Source organism: Neophocaena asiaeorientalis, unplaced genomic scaffold (assembly GCF_003031525.2).
Source record: "Neophocaena asiaeorientalis asiaeorientalis breed wild unplaced genomic scaffold, Neophocaena_asiaeorientalis_V1.1 scaffold99, whole genome shotgun sequence".
In the NCBI taxonomy this organism is placed as follows: Eukaryota; Metazoa; Chordata; class Mammalia; order Artiodactyla; family Phocoenidae; genus Neophocaena; species Neophocaena asiaeorientalis.
This window is the reverse complement of record NW_020173022.1, coordinates 563114-582266: the sequence shown is the minus strand read 5'-3', so window position 1 is coordinate 582266 and position 19153 is coordinate 563114. Positions and strand designations below refer to the sequence as shown.

Here is a 19153-nt window from a genome sequence, read left to right as displayed (position 1 = left end):
GGGGACAGCAGGAGAGTAGGAGAGCCGCACAGCAGCACTGCCAGTGCAGAATGCAGGGTGCCCCGGAGCTCTCTTTCTAGGATGTGGCTGAGGGACAGGAGTGGCGGAAGTAGCCAGGCAAGGAGTGAAAGGCCACAGGTGGGGTGTTCAGAGCCCTCTGAGTTCCATTTCTGCCCCTGTGGCTTGGTGATCTCCAGTGCAACTTTTCCATTCTCACCCACAGCCGGAAGTGAGGCTCTGGGTCTGGGGGTGTTGTTATATACCGAGTTGTGTCCCTCAAATTCATATGTTGATATCCTAACCCCCAGTACCTCAGAAGGAGACTGTATTTACAGAGAGGGTATTTAAAGAGGTCAATAAGTTAAATGAGGCATTAGGGTGGGCTCCAATCCAATGTGACTGGTGTCCTTGTAAAATGAGGAGATTAGGACTCAGGGAGGGAAGACTCTGTGAAGACCCAGGGAGAAGATGCCCATCTTAAACCAAGAGAAGTCCCAGGGAAACAATCATACTGATACCTTAATCTTGGACTTCTAGCCTCTAGAACAGTGAGAAAATAACTTTCTGGGTTTAAGCCCCCCAGTCCATGGTACTTTGTTCTGGCAGCCCTAGCAGACTAATACAGGCATTGCACCTGGCCTGTGGAGGCTGCCTCTGGGGCTGAGCCCCCATGTTCTCCTTGCCCTGTCATGCTATGTATACTCTTTTTTTTTTTGCGGTACGCGGGCCTCTCACTGTTGTGGCCTCTCCCGTCGCGGAGCACAGGCTCCGGACGCGCAGGCTCAGTGGCCATGGCTCACGGGCCCAGCCGCTCCGCGGCATGTGGGATCTTCCCAGACCGGGGCACGAACCTGCGTCCCCTGCATCAGCAGGCGGACTCTCAACCACTGCGCCACCAGGGAAGCCCTATGTATATATACTCTTGCTCACAGCATGCTGTCAGGGTAAAAGCACCTTGAATCCTTTTTCCCTACTCTATAGAAACTGCCCAGGGACTTCCCTGGTGGACCAGTGGTTAAGACTCCACCCTTCCAATGCAGGGGGCACGGGTTCCATCCCTGGTCCAGGAACTAAGATGCCGCATGCCGCAAGGCACGGCCAAAAAAAGAAAAACTGCCTAACTTCACACAAGCAGAGCCATTGGCTGGGCTGCAATTACTGGGCCCTCTCCCCTCCGTGCTCTGTTAGTTGGTGCTTTTGCTTCTAAAACTCAAAACAGTTCACTGGACTGAGGGCGAATCCCTATAGCTCCTGAACTTTGCCCTTGACTGTGGCTGGAACAGAGCTCTTGCATGGAGGCACAGGGCAGTAGTCTCCCTGGTGTGGACGGCAGGTCTTTCCTCAGGACCCAGGCCTCCTGGTGGGCCCCTGGGGTGTCAGGCCAGGGACGGACCCACATGCTAGAGTCAGGAAGTCCTGCCAACCCCACTGGTTGCCTCTTTGTAGCTTCAAACACGGCCTGTGCCTCTGAGCAGTGATCTGGGCAGGGCCCAACCTGGCCTCTCATCTGTAACAGCTGCTCTGAGCTTCAAAGAAAAGCCACAAGAAGAGCAGGAAGCAGAGGCCCAAGGGGAGTGCACGCCCCACAGATCTCTCACCCCTACCCTGCCCCACACGCTCCAGAGCGCCTGCTTCTCTTTGAGGCACCAAGTTATTTCCAGATATTTCCCTATGTTTTCCAAAACACAGAGGTGACAACACCTTGCATCTGTCCAGTCCTTTCTACCTCTTCCAAGTCCTTGGCGATGAACACATTAACTCATTTAATCCCCCCAATAAGCCAGGCAGAGACAGAATTATCATCCTGGTGAGAGCCCCGAATCTTGGGCCATTGATTCAAGACCACACAGCAATTTCCACAGCAATGGAATTTGGTCCACAGCCCTGAACTCCTGCACCACCACGCCTGGCTTCTTCCAGCTAGACTGTAACACTCACCTGGTTCTCCTCCACCACACGCATACACAATGTACCTGCACAGGTGCCCAGGAGGCACAGGTGAGCTGCTCTTCATTATAGACACAAGAAACCCAGGCCCACATCTGATGCCCTTTCAATGCTATGGCGTCCCCATGAGCACACAGGCCCCTGGGAACCGTGCTGCCTCTTTTTTTAGTCCTCAGCTAGGGCTTAGGTAGAAAGTTCTCGGTCTGTGAGGAAGGGTCCCCGCTCAATCTCCTCTCTCCGCCTCCGCCCCCAGTCCTTTCCGAAGCCCACCTTGCCTGGTTGTTAGTCCAGGCGACTGAACAGCCCCCTAAAGGTCTCTCTCCAATCCATTCTCTGGGGACCATAGCCACAGTGAACTTTCTAAAGTGTAAATCTGATCACCTAACCCCTGTCCCCCATAGCCTGGGGAATAAAACAAGTGGCAACACAAAGAGGTGGCTTTGGAGAGCTCGAACATTCCCTGTAATCTCAGCAGCCACGCCAAATACATACCCAGTTTAAGTTAAGAAGTGTGCCTGTCCTACAGGTTCAGCTTCAAGGCTAGCCCCGTAAGCACTCCCTGTGCAACAGGACTGTGTCTCCACAGGCCTCTGTGTGGAAATCCTGGAGCTTCCGAGGTCAAGTTCTAGGGAGTCAAGCATGGCCTACCCACTAAATCCAACTGTACTTCCAATGCCCTCCTCTCTCCTGCCTCTCCCTCCAGCTGCAACATCCTTCTCTTCCCTCTTCAGCTCTCCAGCCCCTCCTCAACCTTCCTACTTTGGGAAGTCTTTCCTGCCCCCAGGTCATACCCAAATCTGTGTCCTGAGCACAGATTTATCAGCATACTTGACCAAACTCTTATAATCACCTGTTATCCTTCTGATTCCCTTACTAGACCACAGGCTCTCCAAGGGCAGGATCCCAGTTGTGTTCCCTTTTGTGTCCAGAATTCTCAGCAGAGAACCTTACACAGTGGGCACTCCTGAAATCCTTATGAAGTGAGGGAGTGAGTGGGTGACTGTTTCTCCTCCCTAACCCAGACCACTCTTGCCCACCACAGCAAGGGATTTCCTAGGAGCGGGTCATTGCTTCCTAGAAGCCAGCCCAAGCAGGCTATTCTGCTTCCATCCTTGATGGTGGGTGAGGTTCTGGGTGACCCCAGGCTCACTCTGCCCTGCCCCCATCTCGCTGGTACATAATTTTCCCCTATCATCTGCAGCTGCTCCAGCAGGAAGTCCAGATGGTTGCTTCATTTCCCAGGGTGTCCACACCCCTTTCCTGCCCTCCCCTCCCCCTCCCTGTTGGCAGAATGGGGAACCCACAGGAGTACAGTGGGAAGATGGGGCTCTGTGCTGAACCAGCCTCCACAGGGCGCTCTCACCTCACGTTGTCTTCCCAGCACACCTCGCTAAGTCTGCAATTTGTGTACCAGGTACAGTGAGCCTTTGCAGAAGGAAGGCAGCCCAGGGCTAATTTGGCAACATTTACCAAGAACCATATCCTTTGGCCTAATAATTCCACTCCTGGGAATTGCTTCCAAAGAAACTATTCAAGAGACGAAAAAAAGATACATGTACTGTTTATAGCTATGTTATTTACAATAAGGAGAAAAGGGAAGCAAATGCCATGTCCCAAAATAGAAAAATGATTAAATGATGTTATATTTGTGTAATAGAATATCATGCCGACATTTTAAGTGAAAATGTGACTCTGTAGAACAAGGATATTGTCTTGGAAATAGCATTAGGTGAAAAGATACCGTACAGAGTTGTATAGACACTTATAATTTTGTAAGAATTACATATATGACTAAAAATAATGACATAGTCGTTATATTAAGTAGTATTGTCTTTTTCTCCCAGTTTTTTTTTTAATGATAAAGGGGGTAAAATGGAGGATCAGAAGGGAGCAAGAAAAAGAGAAAAAATTTAGCTGTGTTAGGATGATAATTCTAACAATTTTACCTTAAAATGTTTAACATTAGGTTAATAATAAAGTAATATTTTAAAACTAAAGGGAAACCCCTGAACACCAAGTCCTAGGATTTTCCAAAAAGGATCTTTTTGTTGGTTGTGGTCTTATCATTGTTTTTAAAATAATAACAAGAACATGCCTCATTCAGACATTCCCAGTGTGTGGCTGTACATCTATAAATTAATCTGATGTGGGACCCACGCACGACCTGACTGCCACTAAAAGCACTTAAAAGACCTTTGCCTAATGGACAAATAATTCTGTCCCCTCTCCCTCCCTTCTCTGAACCTCGGCTACCACATCCCAGCCTCAGGTGACAGTCTAGAAGTACTGAGGCCCATTCCCTTGAGGTCTCCATTCCCGGAGCTGAGAGAGGGTTAGGGGAAAGGAGATGTGATCACACAGAGAGTCCTGGAGAGGTCGTCTGGGCAGGATGAAAAACTTTAAGTCCTACATTTGTGGGATACAGAGATAAAGCCTGAGACTGAACCTTTTTTTTTTTTTTTTAAAGAAAAGGGTTAGGTTACGGGAAGCTTGTGGTCAGCTAAAACTCCCAGCCCTCTGCACATAAACTGGTCCTTCACTAACTTTAGTCGTCCTGGTGTTCCTCAAATGTGAGGGATGCCCACAGCATTGTCCTTGGCCTGCTCCTTGCTTTACAGGGGCCTCTCACTGCTCGGGCTGCAGAGGCCATTTCTGTGCAGATGACTGCTGAACCCATCTCAGCCCAATGCCCTTCCACGCTCCAGTTTTGAATTTCCAATTCTGAATGTCACGTCGAGGCCTCAACCGAAATGCAGCCTCTCCGCCACCCAAGCCAGCCCAATCCTTCTCCTTGCTCCCGGACTGAAAATGCAGTCACGCTGATCACTTTCTCTCGAACCCTAACACCACGGCAGCCTCCCACCAAATGCCAAATACTGCGAGTCCTTGCCTCAGTTTATTCCACAGTTTCATTGCCTTTCCAATCTCAAGGCCCTCTCTCATTGGTGCTTTAGCCTCTCAACTGCTTTTCCAGCCTCTGGAGTCTCCCACCTACTCATCCTGCACGCTGGGGCCAGGGGAACGGGCCTCCAGCACTCCTTTGATTCCGGAAGCCCCCTTTTCAAAGACCCTCAGGACCCACTGAAGAAAGCCCACGTTATCACACTGTCTTTCTGGTCTGTGCACAGTGTAGTTTTAGCCTCTCTTTGGCAGTTTCACTCACGCACACATGTGTGCACACATGCCCACTCGGTCACTGAGGGTACTCATAGCTCCCCACTCCCCCAATTTATCACTTAGCTGCCCACTACTGTTACTTCTTTGCCCTTCACTATAGCTACCTGCTTAGAAACAAACTCCTGGTTTTCAGTGCCCACTGTGAACTCACCCTCTCCCATGAAGCCTTCTCCAGTTGCACCAGCTGAGCATGATCTGTCTCTGAGAAAGACCCCCAGACCTGTGGTCTCGTCACTTACATGACACTTCATACCCGGTACCCTGTATTTATTTGGAGATGCATCGTATCACTTCCCTGCACCGCTACTAAACCTTCAGCTTATTGAGATCCTATTTTTATATCTGACTCCCTCTGAGGATCCAGACAGCATCTTTCACACAGTGGGCTCGATAAATATATGTGGAATTGACTGAACAAATGAGTGTGTATTTCCAAGCCAGGTCTGGCCTACGCTGGTGCCTGACATTCCAAAGCTAAGTAGAGGGCTTGACGTTCATTCCTGTTTAATTTCATTATGTTGGTTTTGGCCCCGGCATACCATCCTATATAAATCATTTTGAACTTGAATATGTCATCTATCATATTAACTATCCCAGCTGTGGGTCATCTGGTTTCTTTCTATTTTTCATCCAAGTCATTAACAAAAATGTTTAACAAGCCAGGGCCAACAACAGAGCCCGGTGGCCTGCCCTTGGAGACTTCCCTTGGGAAGGACCTGGGATGCAAAGTGCAATGAAGCTGGGCTTCCCTGGTGGCGCAATAGTTGAGAATACGCCTGCCAATGCAGGGGACACGGTGTTCGAGCCCTGGTCTGGGAAGATCCCACATGGTGTGGAGCAACTAAGCCCTCGTGCACCACAACTACTGAAGCCCATGAGCCTAAAGCCCATGCTCCGCAACAAGAGAAGCCACCGTAATGAGAAGCCTGTGCACTGCAACAAAGAGCCCCCGCTCCCTGCAACTAGAGAAAGCCCACGTGCAGCAACAAAGACTCAATGCAGCCAAAAATAAAATAAATAAATTTATTTAAAAAAAAAAAGTGCAGTGAAGCTACGCTAGGAGTTAGGTAGCTCAACCACCTCTGAGTCCATCTTACCAAAACCCCTTACTTGCATTACTTACTGCAAGTAATTATCTTGGCAGGATGAATTCAGAGCAGGTTGAGCTACCCTGACTATTTGAGAAACCAGAAAACCCTTGCTGGCATATGAAGGCACTTAATTCCTTCAGCACGGCAGGAAGCTCGGGATTGATGTCAAGCTGAGACTGATGTCAGCTGAGAAGGGCTCTGAATGGTTAGCTTCTCAGTCTCCAATCCCTGCAGCTGCCTTTGCAATCACAGAATCCCACCCTGTTCAGCTCCCCAGCAGGGGACTCCCATGCAGGTGTGAAAGGTGAGGACAGGTCAGGGAAGGGGTGACCAATGTAAGCAAGAAGGAGAAAGAGGAAGGGATGCCATACTTCAGTTGGACTGTCTTCTTCCCTTTTCCTACCTCCTCATTTCACCTGCTCTACCAGGGTGAACCACAGAATACACTTGCTGTCTCCCTTTCTTTGAAATGCATTTATTGAGCCAATAATACTCCCTTCTTCTTGCAGGCCCTGGATGCGCTGTGAGCCTGCAGCTGCTGTTCCATGCCTAAGGCTCCCCCGGGGCTGTTTCCTTGGTTCTACTCTGGACTTATGTGGGTACTGTTCCAGCACTGCCACCGAGGACCAACCGCATACAGAAGTCCAGAGAGCTCCACCAGCAGAGGTCAGCATGCAGCGGGCACTAACCACCCTTCCACCCAACACTCTCAGGCTGGAGAACTTCAGCCCATCCTGGGTCCCAGTCAAAGCTGCACCGAAAGCAAAAGAGGCCATTCTCTTTTAAATGACTATAAAAACTTTAGTCAACAATCATATCACATCAACTATGCGCCAGGCACTGTTCTAAACACTTTACACAAATACAGTTGGCCCTTTGTAACCACAGGTTCTGTATCCTTAGATTCAACCACTGTGAGTCAAAAATATTCAGAAAAAAATGTTCAGAAAGTTCCAAAAAGCAAAACTTGAATTTGCCACGGGTCAGCAACTATTTACACAGCATTTACATTGTGTTGGGTATTATAAGTAATCTAGAGATGATTTAAAGTATATGGGAGAATGTGTGTGGGTTATATGTAAACACTATGCCATTTTATATAAGGACTTGAGCATCCACAGAATCTGAGGGGGGTGGGGTCCTGGAACCAATCCCCTGTAGATACTGAGGTACATTGGTATTAATTCATTTAAGCCTCACAATTCAATCATGTAGGTACTATGATTATTTCCATTTTTACAGATGGGAAAACCAAGGCACAGAGAGGCCACAAGCTAGTAGCTGGCAAAGTCAGGATTCAAATCCAGCGTCTGGCTCCTAGATCTGTGCTCTTAACCCCTACATTGTGCTACCCTGAAGCAATATGAAGCATTCCTGTGTTCATTCAAAAGGGTGTGTTGATACATACAGTTGACCCTTGAACAACGAGAGGGTTAGAAACCCCCTCCTTCCCCCAAAGTCAATAATCTGTGAAAATCCATGTATAACTTTATAGTCAACCCTCTGTATCCAGAGTTCTAAACTCACGGGTTCAACTAACCGTGGATCATGTAGGACTATAGTACGATGCACTTAGTGAAAGAAATCCAAGTATAAGTGGACACATGCAGTTCAAACCCATGTTGTTCAAGGTTCAACTGTACTATGTGCATTGTAGCATACTAGAGCCAATGATGGGAATTTTTAGAGCTTTGACTTAAGAGATATGGGAAAGTGCTTTGACAAAAAAGCACGGCAGAATTGTAAAGTATTTTCCTTATCACCACTGCACAAATCAAAGCCTCTTTTGTGTGTCCTTTTTGGTCCATAATGGAAGCCTTAGCTTTGCTCATATTCTCCAACATCACCTTCTTTGTACTCCCTCTGCCACCTTCTATTAGGCAAACAGAACACCAGAGCTTTCTTACAGAAGACACTCAGGGGGCTTCCCTGGTGGCGCTCGTGGTTGAGAACCTGCCTGCCAATGCAGGGAACACGGGTTCGAGCCCTGGTCTGGGAAGATCCCACATGCCGCGGAGCAACTGGGCCCGTGAGCCACAACTACTGAGCCTGCGCGTCTGGAGCCTGTGCTCCGCAACAAGAGAGGCCGAGACAGTGAAAGGCCCGCGCACCGCGCACCGCGCAGAAGAGTGGACCCCGCTCGCCGCAACTAGAGAAAGCCCTCGCACAGAAACGACGACCCAACACTGCCAAAAATAAATAAATAAATTTATTAAAAAAAAGAAGACACTCAGGGTTGTTACAATTTTGCGCAATCTCCATGTAATAGATATTAATAATCATATCACCATGACTTTATGGGATATTTTATATATATGGGATATAAAGTACCTTAAAGTACTTTATAAAAGTATCTTGGGCTTCCCTGGTGGTGCAGTGGTTAAGAACCCGCCTGACAATGCAGGGGGGGACACAGTTTGAGCCCTGGTCCGGGAACATCCCACATGCCATGGAGCAACTAAGACCGTGTGCCACAACTACTGAGCATGCACTCTAGAGCCCACGAGCCACAACTACTGAGCCTGTGTGCCACAACTACTGAAGCCCACGCACCCAGAGCCTGTGCTCCACAACAAGAGAAGCCACGGCAATGAGAAGCCTGCGCACCGCAATGAAGAGTAGCCCCCGCTCGCAGCAACTAGAGAAAGCCCGCACACAGCAACGAAGACCCAACGCAACCAAAAATAATAAATAAAATAAATAAATTTTTAAAAAAGTATCTTATTTATGATGCATGATCTTATTTTCTTTTCAAAATAGCTCTATAAGGTAGGGAAAGCAGGTACCAGTTTTACAGACGGAGGGACCAACAAGAACCCTAAGGCTAGTCACTGACTCTGGACCTGAAACTCAGGTCTCATGGTTTCTCTCTCTACACAGCAACACCCTTGGCCTATCCCAGATGCAATCAACCAACAAAGGAAACCTAAAAAGAACAGAGGGCAGAAGGCAACCTGGTGTTTCCACTTCCTTCAAATTCCATTGTCTAATGTCCATGTTACTCACAGGCTGACTTTCACTAACCCCTTCCTTAGGCACCAAGGGCAGGGCTTATTTACAGGCTTATAGGGGAAAAGAAGGCAATTCCAAGTGTTATATAACTACATGTAGAAAAAGGCATAGATTTCCTATTCACTATGGGGGAGCACTTCCAAATCAAAAAGGATGCCTGTAAGCCGTCTCTCTTGATGGCATGGCCTATGGTATTGGCTGTTCTGGGGCTAAGATATTTGAGAAACATTTTGAACAGCTGCACCTAATGGCTTATGTCTATTTCACTGATTTTTTGTGTTTTTTTTTGCGGTACGCAGGCCTCTCACCACTGTGGCCTTTCCCGCTGCAGAGCACAGGCTCCGGATGCGGAGACTCAGCGGCCATGGCTCGACGGGCCCAGCCGCTCCGCGGCATGTGGGATCTTCCCGGACCAGGGCATGAACCCGTGTCCCCTGCATCGGCAGGCGGACTCTCAACCACTACACCACCAGGGAAGCCCTTCATTGATATTTTAACCTATAGAAATGGGGCATATATTCTATTCACCCTCTGACTTCCCTTTCAAACCTACCTACTCCTCCTTATCACATCTCAAAGCATGAAAAATAACTGAAATCACCAAAAACATTTTTTTGTGCCTGCAAAGCAGCTTTCGTTTTAATCAGGAAGGACATCTCTTACCATGAGAATTTTGTTAAGTCTCAAGTGAGTGAGCCCGGAGTGGCACAGATAAATGCTTTCTTCCTCAGCCTTCACACCTTTGTCAGCCTGAAAGACACAAGTCTTACTTCCAGACCATCTCAAAGATCATCTGCTCTGTGAAGTCTTCTAAGATTCCACCAGGACCCAAAGGATGGTCACGAAACGTATCTAGCTCTCATCATGTGGGGCATGTAGGAGGATTGCACTTCCTCATCCCTGTGGTCGAGTTGATGTGGCTCTTTCCAACCCTTCCAGGCCAGAGCCACGGCCGGGGCAAGTCCTTTGGAACCCTCCCTCTGCTATGATAACTGACAATGTTCCATATGGTGGCTGCTCTGTCAACCTGGGTCCCACAGGGAGGACGACAGTGACATGCAGCAGAGTCCCCAGCCAACCCTCCGCAGAGTGAGAAACAAGCCTTCATTGTTTTCAACAAGTAAGACTATGGAATTGTTTTACAGTGACGCTAGCCTGCCTAGACCACTACAATCACCTGTCCTCGCTTGTCCAATTGGACTGCTTACACGCTGACTTTACAGAGCCCATCACATCGTTCTGCAATCATTGTTTCCATTTCTGCCCTGCTCTCTTCCTCCAGACTGTATGGATCTTGAGAACAGGCACTGTGTCTTATAAATTCTCATTTGGTAGCTGCTCAGTACATGTTCTTAAATGAATGAATGGAAGAACGCATGAATAAGGTACTTGATCACAGAATACCAAATGGGATCACATAAAATGTAATTCTATAATCTTTTTTTTTTGCGGTACGTGGGCCTCTCACTGTTGTGGTCTCTCCCGTTGCGGAGCACAGGCTCCGGATGTGCAGGCTCAGCAGCCATGGCTCACGGGCCCAGCCACTCCATGGCATGTGGGATCTTCCCGGACCGGGGCACGAACCCGCGTCGCCTGCATCGGCAGGCGGACTCTCAACCACTGCGCCACCAGGGAAGCCCTAATTCTATAATCTTGCTAGGCACAATCTTCTCTGAGGGTGGAGATGATCCCAGATAATCTTTTTTTTTTTTTTTTTTAATTTTTGGTCACACCCCAAGGCATGTGGGATTTTAGTTCCCTGGCCAGGGACTGAACCCGCACACCCTGCATTGGAAAGCAGAGTTTTAACCACTGGACCAGCAGGGAAGTCCTGATCCCAGATAAACTTAAGTAGCTCTTCATCCTGAAATCATCCTGGCTTATCAGTGTGGGTCCTAAATCCAATGACACATGTCCCTATGAGAGACTCACAGAGCAGGTGAAGTGAACAAGAGGCAAAGACTAGAGTGGCCACAAGCCAAGAAAGCCACAACCACCAGGAGCTATAGGAGGTGTGGAATGGATTCTCCCCTAGGGTCTCCTGTGACACCTTGATTTCAGATATCTGGCCTCCAGAACTGTGAGAGAATAGATTTCTGTGACCTCATTTGTGGTCATGTGTTATGACAGCCCTAGCAAACTCATGCAACTGCCAACTCCACTGGTTTTAGATGCCCATCTGGGCAGCACTTTGGCATTCAGTCTATAGTAGCCTGGAGCACTGGGATCCCTCTGAGTCTCCCATGCATTTCCACAAGGGCTTGGAATCATCCTTGTTCCTCTCCTCCCAAGTACTTCAATTCAGGCTTTTGTGAGGGGATTCAGGCATGACTAGGCAGCAGGGGCCAAGGACTCCTCCAGAGAGACCCCTTGAGGGCATCACAGAAAGGAAGGCTAGAAGGACAGGGTGTAGCACTGCCCCTGGTGGGGTGGGGCCCTCCCAGACTTAGCTCCGGATCTCTTGGCACTTGTTGCTTAGAACAATGATAAAGGGGCTTCCCTGGTGGCGCAGTGGTTAAGAATCCGCCTGCCCATGCAGGGAACACCGGTTCAAGCCCTCGTCCAGGAAGATCCCACATGCCGCAGAGCAGCTAAGCCCATGTGCCACAACTACGGAGCCCACATGCCTCAACTACTGAAGCCTGCACTCCTAGAGCCCGTGCTCCACAACAAGAGAAGCCACCGCAACGAGAAGCCTGCGCACCGCAGTGAAGAGCAGCCCCCGCTCGCTACAACCAGAGAAAGCCCGCACGCAGCAACGAAGACCCAACGCAGCCAAAAATCAAATAAGTTAAAAAAAAAACACCCTTAAAAAAAAGAGAAAACAGATGGAATAGGACTTTATGAGGATTAAAAAGATAAACTTATGCAAAACTTCTGTATATAAGTAGGCATTCAACAAGTGGTAGTGATTACCATGCAGCAAGCTTTAGGTTTCTCCCACACTGACATCAGTATGGATGCTCAGAAATGGATTTCCCATTATCCATCAAAACATATCTCGAAAGCAAGACAAGCCAGAAGCCTGAAGCCTGGAAATGTATTTCAGAGATGGAGGCGGGGGTGTGTGTGTGGTGTGCGTGGCCCCATCAAGGTGGGAGAACTGTCCATCTGGCTCATGTGCTTGGAATGAACTATGGAGGGTAAGGGTCTAGCAGGGAGGCCCCAAGGAAGCTGGAAGCCCTCTATGGCATGTTGAGAGATATAAATTCTCTGTGACCTCTGGTGTGGGTGCTTGGATTGTGTAACAGCAAGCCACAAGGCTCAGCTTCTCGTTTATGTTGCACTGTTTCGCTGGGCCCAGCCCAGGCTGATGCACGTGGCTGGCTGCTGTTCCTGGGCCCACCTCAGCTTGCCCCTGTTCTGCCTTTGGACAAAAAGGAGAAATGCTGGCTTCTTGGAGCATGCACAGGATGTGTGATCACGGTGGGAGGAATGAGTGGGGCTGCAGGTAGAGGTGTGAATTGAAAGAGGAGATTTTTTGTGTGAATGTGGTTTATTCCCAGAGGCCTCTTTCTGCCAGAGAAGGCAAGAGGGCCTTGGGGGGTGACCAAAGGCATTCCCTTGGGGCCTGGAGCCTATTTCAAATTAGATATCCTCAGCAAAAGCTTTTAAGTGCAGGTCCCAGGCCGAGTGTGCTAATCACTGGGTTAAGATCCCCTGTTAGCTGTGCACCACCAGGGCTGCCAGGGGGCCTGGGAAGAGCCACACTTGTAGGGGGAATCCCCAGCACAGGAAGCAAGTTCTCTCTAGCTTCCATTAGAGAAGCTGACTTTGAACTCCCACACACCTTAGAGCTTATCAGGATACAATCTTGTATTTTTTTCTGTTGTGTCATATGTGTATATCTTGTTTCCCCAAACAGAAGAGAGCTCCTTTTATGGCAGGAACTGTAACTTATATTTCTCTTACCCCTCATCTAGTCCCCCAACTTCAAATACCTTTATCTTGCTTTATCCTCCAGAAACGAACCGCTGGTAACTCATACCATGTTGTTGCTAGCATCAGTGCTTTGCTCGTCATTCCCTCTGACTGGAAGGCTCTTCCCAAATGTCTGCACTTGATCAACTCCTACGCATCCCTCCAGACTCCACTTAGAAACATCTCTCACAGGAAGCCCCCTGAACCCCAGGCGGGGTATGACACCTCTCCTCTGTCCACATGAACTCAAACTCCTGTTCTCCACACGCCTGTAGGTGGTTGCCCCCCTTCTTAGACCTGAGCTCTTCAGAGACCAGCAGGGTGAAACATTCATCTTCGTATCTCCACTGCCTGCCGAGTATCTCCACTGCCTGCCAGGCAGTACGGCCTCAACGCATGTCTGTTGGACCTAATTAAAAGAGCTAGTGTGTGGTGTCCTATGACTTGCTATCAATCAATTATGGAAGATCCAGCTTAAGAGAGATATGTGATTGCTACCCCAAGGCCAAGAAGGTGGCCCCGATATGGCTACAAGCAGGTTCAAAATGAAGGGCATCTTGGGTGGAGAGAATGTCCAGTTCCAAGGTCTGGAACTTCTTAGTGCTTCCAGCCTGGGGTCCACAACATTCTCCATTAAGGATGGGCTCTGATGGCATCTCAGGAGGGTCTCTTACAGGTGTAAAGGCCCTGAATGGCCATCTCACCTCTCCTATGGAGGCGCCAGAGCTTGAAATTGCAGAGGCTGGAGCCCCTTCCCTCAAGATAAGATTTGACCCATGCAAATGAGACTTTACAGGTGAGCCTCAGCGGCTCAGCAGTCATTTCCCACAATGCCCAGGAGATAGATATTCAGGAAACCCAAAAGGAAAAAGATGGGGAGCTCACTCCCCCAAAAGACCACGGTATGAGGGCACTGTCCCCCCTGGCGTGACTCAGGTAGATCCACTGGGGAGATGAGCTCCTGTAGGGCCCTAGAGCAATAATACTGATGCTGGTGACCAAGCCTTAGTACTGTATTAGCAGTTTCATTGTATCTTCTTCTGCAGAGAGAGATTAAAAACTTCTACATAACTCTCTGAAGGCCAAACATGAGGTGGATATTGATTTTGTGATGAAACTGACCATTCTCCCTCTTAAGGCTGAACTACTCCTCCCCAGGTGAGAGAAAAATTGCAAGCTGTTGGCTTTCCAAAGGTCCAGTGGTGCCTAAATCCCCAGGCAGCCTCAGTCTCTGCTTCTTGTTTTCTCCTTTACAGTATGGCAATTAGAGATTGTTTCGTTCCACCCAGAGCTCTGAGATGTTCAAATTCTAATGAGTTGAGTAGAGGTGGTCAAGCTGACTCTGCAAACCCAAAACTATTACTTTAGGAAGGCAGATCTGCCTTCAGATTTCTCTGGAACCGAAACGTTCTCTTGAGGCCCTGATAAGATTACTGGGCTGCTGAGCCGCCAGTGTTCAGATTTCCCACGGAACCGTGCTCGCCAGACTCTGGCTCGCCTGGCTGCGAGGAGCCACGCTGCGGATCGGGCTCTGAAACCTGACTCCGCTCCAGGAATGCAGGCTCACCCCCTCCTGCGATAGCGCCTGGGCCCTTCCAGTCTGCCTACCCGAACTTCCCCCTGTCATTGCGGTCCACTGAATGCAAGTGCCTGTTAAGTGGAAGCCGGTGGTACTTAGAGGGTCCCACAGAGTGGGAGCCAGACAGGAATGTGCAGGGTACTTGGCCAGGCCTGCAAGTCCACCAGCCAAGCTCCAGCTCCCAGAGGCCAAGCAATCCCTAATTATGAGCCGTAGGCTCCAGCCAGCAGCCAACACATGGCTCAGTGACAGGCTGGGTCCAGAACCAGCAAAGGCTGTTGGTGAAATTGTGGTAGAAGATATTTAATGAAGTATGGGAATTCCCTGGCGGTCCAGTGGTTAGGACTCTGAGCTTCCTGGCGCAGTCAAAAAGAAAAAAAAAAAATTAAAGAAGTAAAAATATATCATTGAAAAAGTAGGTTACCAAATGAACACATTATATGTACCAGCATGTACACATACACACAGACCCATCATCAGTAATACTGATAGTCTGTGAGGATGAAAAGACATGATAGCCAAATATTTAATTAACATTTACTGCACAAGATCTAGTACAAAATAAATGCTCAATAAACACTGAACAAATGGATGAATGACAAATAATATCTGGAAAGGACTTGGAGTTACCTTAAGGAAAAGGGCTCCTTAACTGTCTTCATCTAAATTAGAAATTCATTACTTATTCAGTGGAAAATTAAACTTTTTTATTTTACATCTTTATTGGAGTATAATTGTTTTACAATGGTGTGTTAGTTTCTGCTTTATAACAAAGTGAATCAGTTATACATATACATATGTTCCCATACCTCTTGCGTCTCCCTGCCTCCCACCCTCCCTAGCCCACCCTTCTAGGTGGTCACAAAGCACCGAGCTGATCTCCCTATGCTATATGGCTGCTTCCCACTAGCTATCTATTTTACGTTTGGTAGTGTATATATGTCCATGCCACTCTCTCACTTTGTCACAGCTTACCCTTCCCCCTCCCCATATCCTCAAGTCCATTCTCTAGTAGGTCTGTGTCTTAATTAAACTTTTTCAAGCACTCTTAGGTTATTTGGTACTGCCTACAATTTATATTTAAGCAACTAAGAATATTAGTTTAATTTTGATGTCCAAAGTCTCCAGCTCTTTCTTTATTATACGTTTCTCCCTTCTGGGTTCCTATCCAGAGTAACTTCACCTATTATCTCTTCTAGAGAAGAATCATATTTTCATTATAAGAGGTCTGTACTTCTCATGGAGTGCTGGACATTCCTGCTTAGAACAATCAAAACTAACATATCTAAACCTTGTTTTTTTTTTTAAAAAAATATCTGATCTTTCTCCCATCTTCAACCATTTATTTACTCATTCAACAAGCATTTGAGTGCCATCAAGCCCTAGATATATAAGATATGGCCCCAGTCCTCAAGGAATTTTCCAGGAAGAGAGCCAGGTAAGCAGACAGTTACAGTTCTGCCTGGTACTCTAATTCAGTTTGAAAAAAGTGTCGAGAGTGCTGTAGAGTCTGAGGGCATCTGTGAAGGTTCCCAAGGTAGAGATATTGGAGCTGCAGGCTGAGAGGGGAAGAGTTCCCTGTTTCTGTCAATTCATTTATCAAGCAAGTTCTTCTCGAGAAATTATATGATTATCTAGGCACTGTGCAAATCTCTGGAGACCTAAAGACCAATGACAGTCCCTGCCTACAAAAGGCTTATAGAGGCATAAAAACAATCCTGCCATTCTCCTTGGCATCTTAGAGAACTCTACTCAGCTGGGCACCCTGGCAGGCTCAAACACAGAAGTCATTTTTGGTTTCTCTTATAACACGTGGCCTTTACTTTTCCATCTTTTCCATTCTTGCTCTCTCTCAAAGTCAGAATATGCCTGGACTCTCAGAGAAGCTCCTGAGTCTGGTTTCCTGGCTCACTCTATGCATTGGTGTTTCTGCCATATCATCCCTGCTACATGGTGGCCGCCATCTTACTCAACACCACTCAGTTTCCTACTGTCCATGGAGCAGAATCCAGGGCCATTCACTATCTGGCCTTGAGGGCTGCAGCTGGCCTCTGCCTAAATTAGAAAAAGGCCCCCTTTGGGGCACAGCTAGGCAAAGAGACTTTTTACAAAGAAAAAGTAACCCTTTCTTCCAGATGGCTTGAATTCCAGCTCCCACTCACCCACTTGGCCAGCATCCACTATACTCAGAGGCCCTGTGGTTTTTATCTTATTACTTTCATTTTTTTCTCTCTCTGCTTCCCCACTTTCCTCTCCAGCCAACTGGCCTGCTTTCCTACACAAAGCTGGCATGTTCTCTGGGCACCCATTCCTTATGCCTTCTCATCCTCACCACCTACCTTTCTTTTATGACTTCTTCTGAGACTTAATAGAAACGCTGAAATACTGTGGAACTTTTGGTCTGCAACTGCCATACCTTTGGCACTTAAGCATTTGAAAATTATATACATGACAAGATATAATGGTAAGTCTTATTTTCCCTATTGGATTGTGAACTTTTAAAAGGCATCTTTATCTTGTTTATTGCGGAGGGCTTAAAGAGGGCTGAAATAATGTTTGATGTTGATAGCAGTAAAGTAACTTAAAAAAAGAAAAGATTGGGCTTCCCTGGTGGCGCAGTGATTGAGAGTCCGCCTGCCGATGCAGGAGACACGGGTTCGTGCCCTGGTCCGGGAAGATCCCACGTGCCGCGGAGTGGCTGGGCCCATGAGCCATGGCCGCTGAGCCTGCGCATCCGGAGCCTGTGCTCCGCAACGGGAGAGGCCACAACAGTGAGAGGCCCGTGTACCGCAAAAAAAAAAAAAAGAAAAGATTTCCCAAAGACTTCCAGTAGGCAAGTGGGCTCTAGAGAATGAATGCTGAGTAACTCTTGTTGGCCTGGTTTAAATTCCTAGTACTGGGAAGTAATATAACTCAATTTCTCACCAAATATATATAGTGGTCCTTCCATGTCTCAAAAGTGGGTTTCACCTCTCAAAAGAGGGTTTTACTATGAGATTTTTCAGGAATTCCCAAATCTCACTCCTGCATATCATGTCCCACCATGAAAAGTTTACGTCCTGGCTGAGAAACGTCACTTCTCCAGCCTCTTGGTTTCCTCTTTACTTCCTTTACCAGCGCTAGCAGTTGCAGTTCTTTTTCCAGGCATTTTGACAAAAGAACTTCAAAAGCAGTCACTGCCAACCAGCAAACCCATGCCCTGTACAGACTCAGCGCGAACTGACAGGCTTCCTGGCTGGCCAAGCAATGCCCCCATCTTGGTAGAATCCCCCATCAATGACTACATGTCTTGGTTTGTACACTGGAGGACCTTCTCTTTTCACCACCCCCCAAACACAGGAAGTTGCTTAAGCGACAGTTTCAGGGCCTCTGCCACACACTGTTCCTTCCTCAACTGAGGGAGAAAAAAGTACCTTAGGAAGGAGTCCCTTGTGTCTTCTGAGAACAAAGTTCAAACTTGCATTTGGCCCTCAAGCAGCAAGCAACCTGCTTTTAAGCCTAAATCTTTGCTCTCATCTTCCATCCATTTCTGCAAGAGATTAGACAGGTCCTAAATCGTACTGTACCTCTACCTGGGGGCCTGAGGCACCCTGTACTTTCAGAGGAGGAAACCCACTCCTAAAGCAACTTCTTCAGGAACCTTCACTCAGCCCATGGGCATCCCCGGGGCCATCTCCCTCCTCTGCCCTGAAGCTGTAGCCAGCCAGAGAGGATCTTATTGCTCTGGGCTATCTTTGAGTAGACTTGTGAACACCCACTGCTGGGCTTCCCTCCCACCCTTTCCCATCCTTAATCTGCGTGGAGTTTCGCCAGTTTACAGTTGTTTCCAGAAGGTCTAGCTCAGCCTCTGGTGGATCCCACAGTCCCCTGTACTTTATAAGGCCTCCCTGAGGGTGATCCCTGAAGACAACTGGTAGAGCTGGATGCCTAAATGCAACTGCCCAGGACAGACCTATTGCCCTCACAGAGAAGTCACAGTGCTTTGTAGGCCAAGCAGTGAGGTTCGCTTAGAAGAGCCAACCTGGGCTCTGGTGTAGAGCCAGGAGCGGGGAAGAGCTAGCAGAACTGACTGTGAATCTTGAGAGTGCTGACCACAGCCTTGGAAGCAGCAGTTCAGCTTTTGAAAGGGTGGGAATCACCTTGAAAGCTAGGTAACATTCACACCTTCTCTTTTCTTCTTTTCAAAAGCAAGCCCAAGTCTGGCTAAGACTGGCTTAGGGCTAAATGTCAGGACTCAGTTTCAAGGGGAAAATCTGGGGAAGCCTCAGGATGTGGAGAAGGCAGGGAGGAGGGGAATACACCCGGCCACTCCTCCACTGGAGGGTGGTTCCTGGATCCCACTGGAGCGGTCCCAGGAAAATCCCAGGCCGGGCAGTGGTGGGCTTCACCCTGCAGCACCCCCCCCCCCCCCCCCCCAGCTGTGGCC

At 48.2% G+C, this 19153-nt stretch overlaps 1 protein-coding gene across 3 annotated transcripts in view; it reads right to left on the bottom strand.

Moving 5' to 3' along the window:
• Nucleotides 1-19153, bottom strand: part of RCSD1 (RCSD domain containing 1) — a 70067-nt gene that overhangs the window by 47826 nt on the left and 3088 nt on the right. The gene's annotated exons all lie outside the window — the stretch shown is intronic.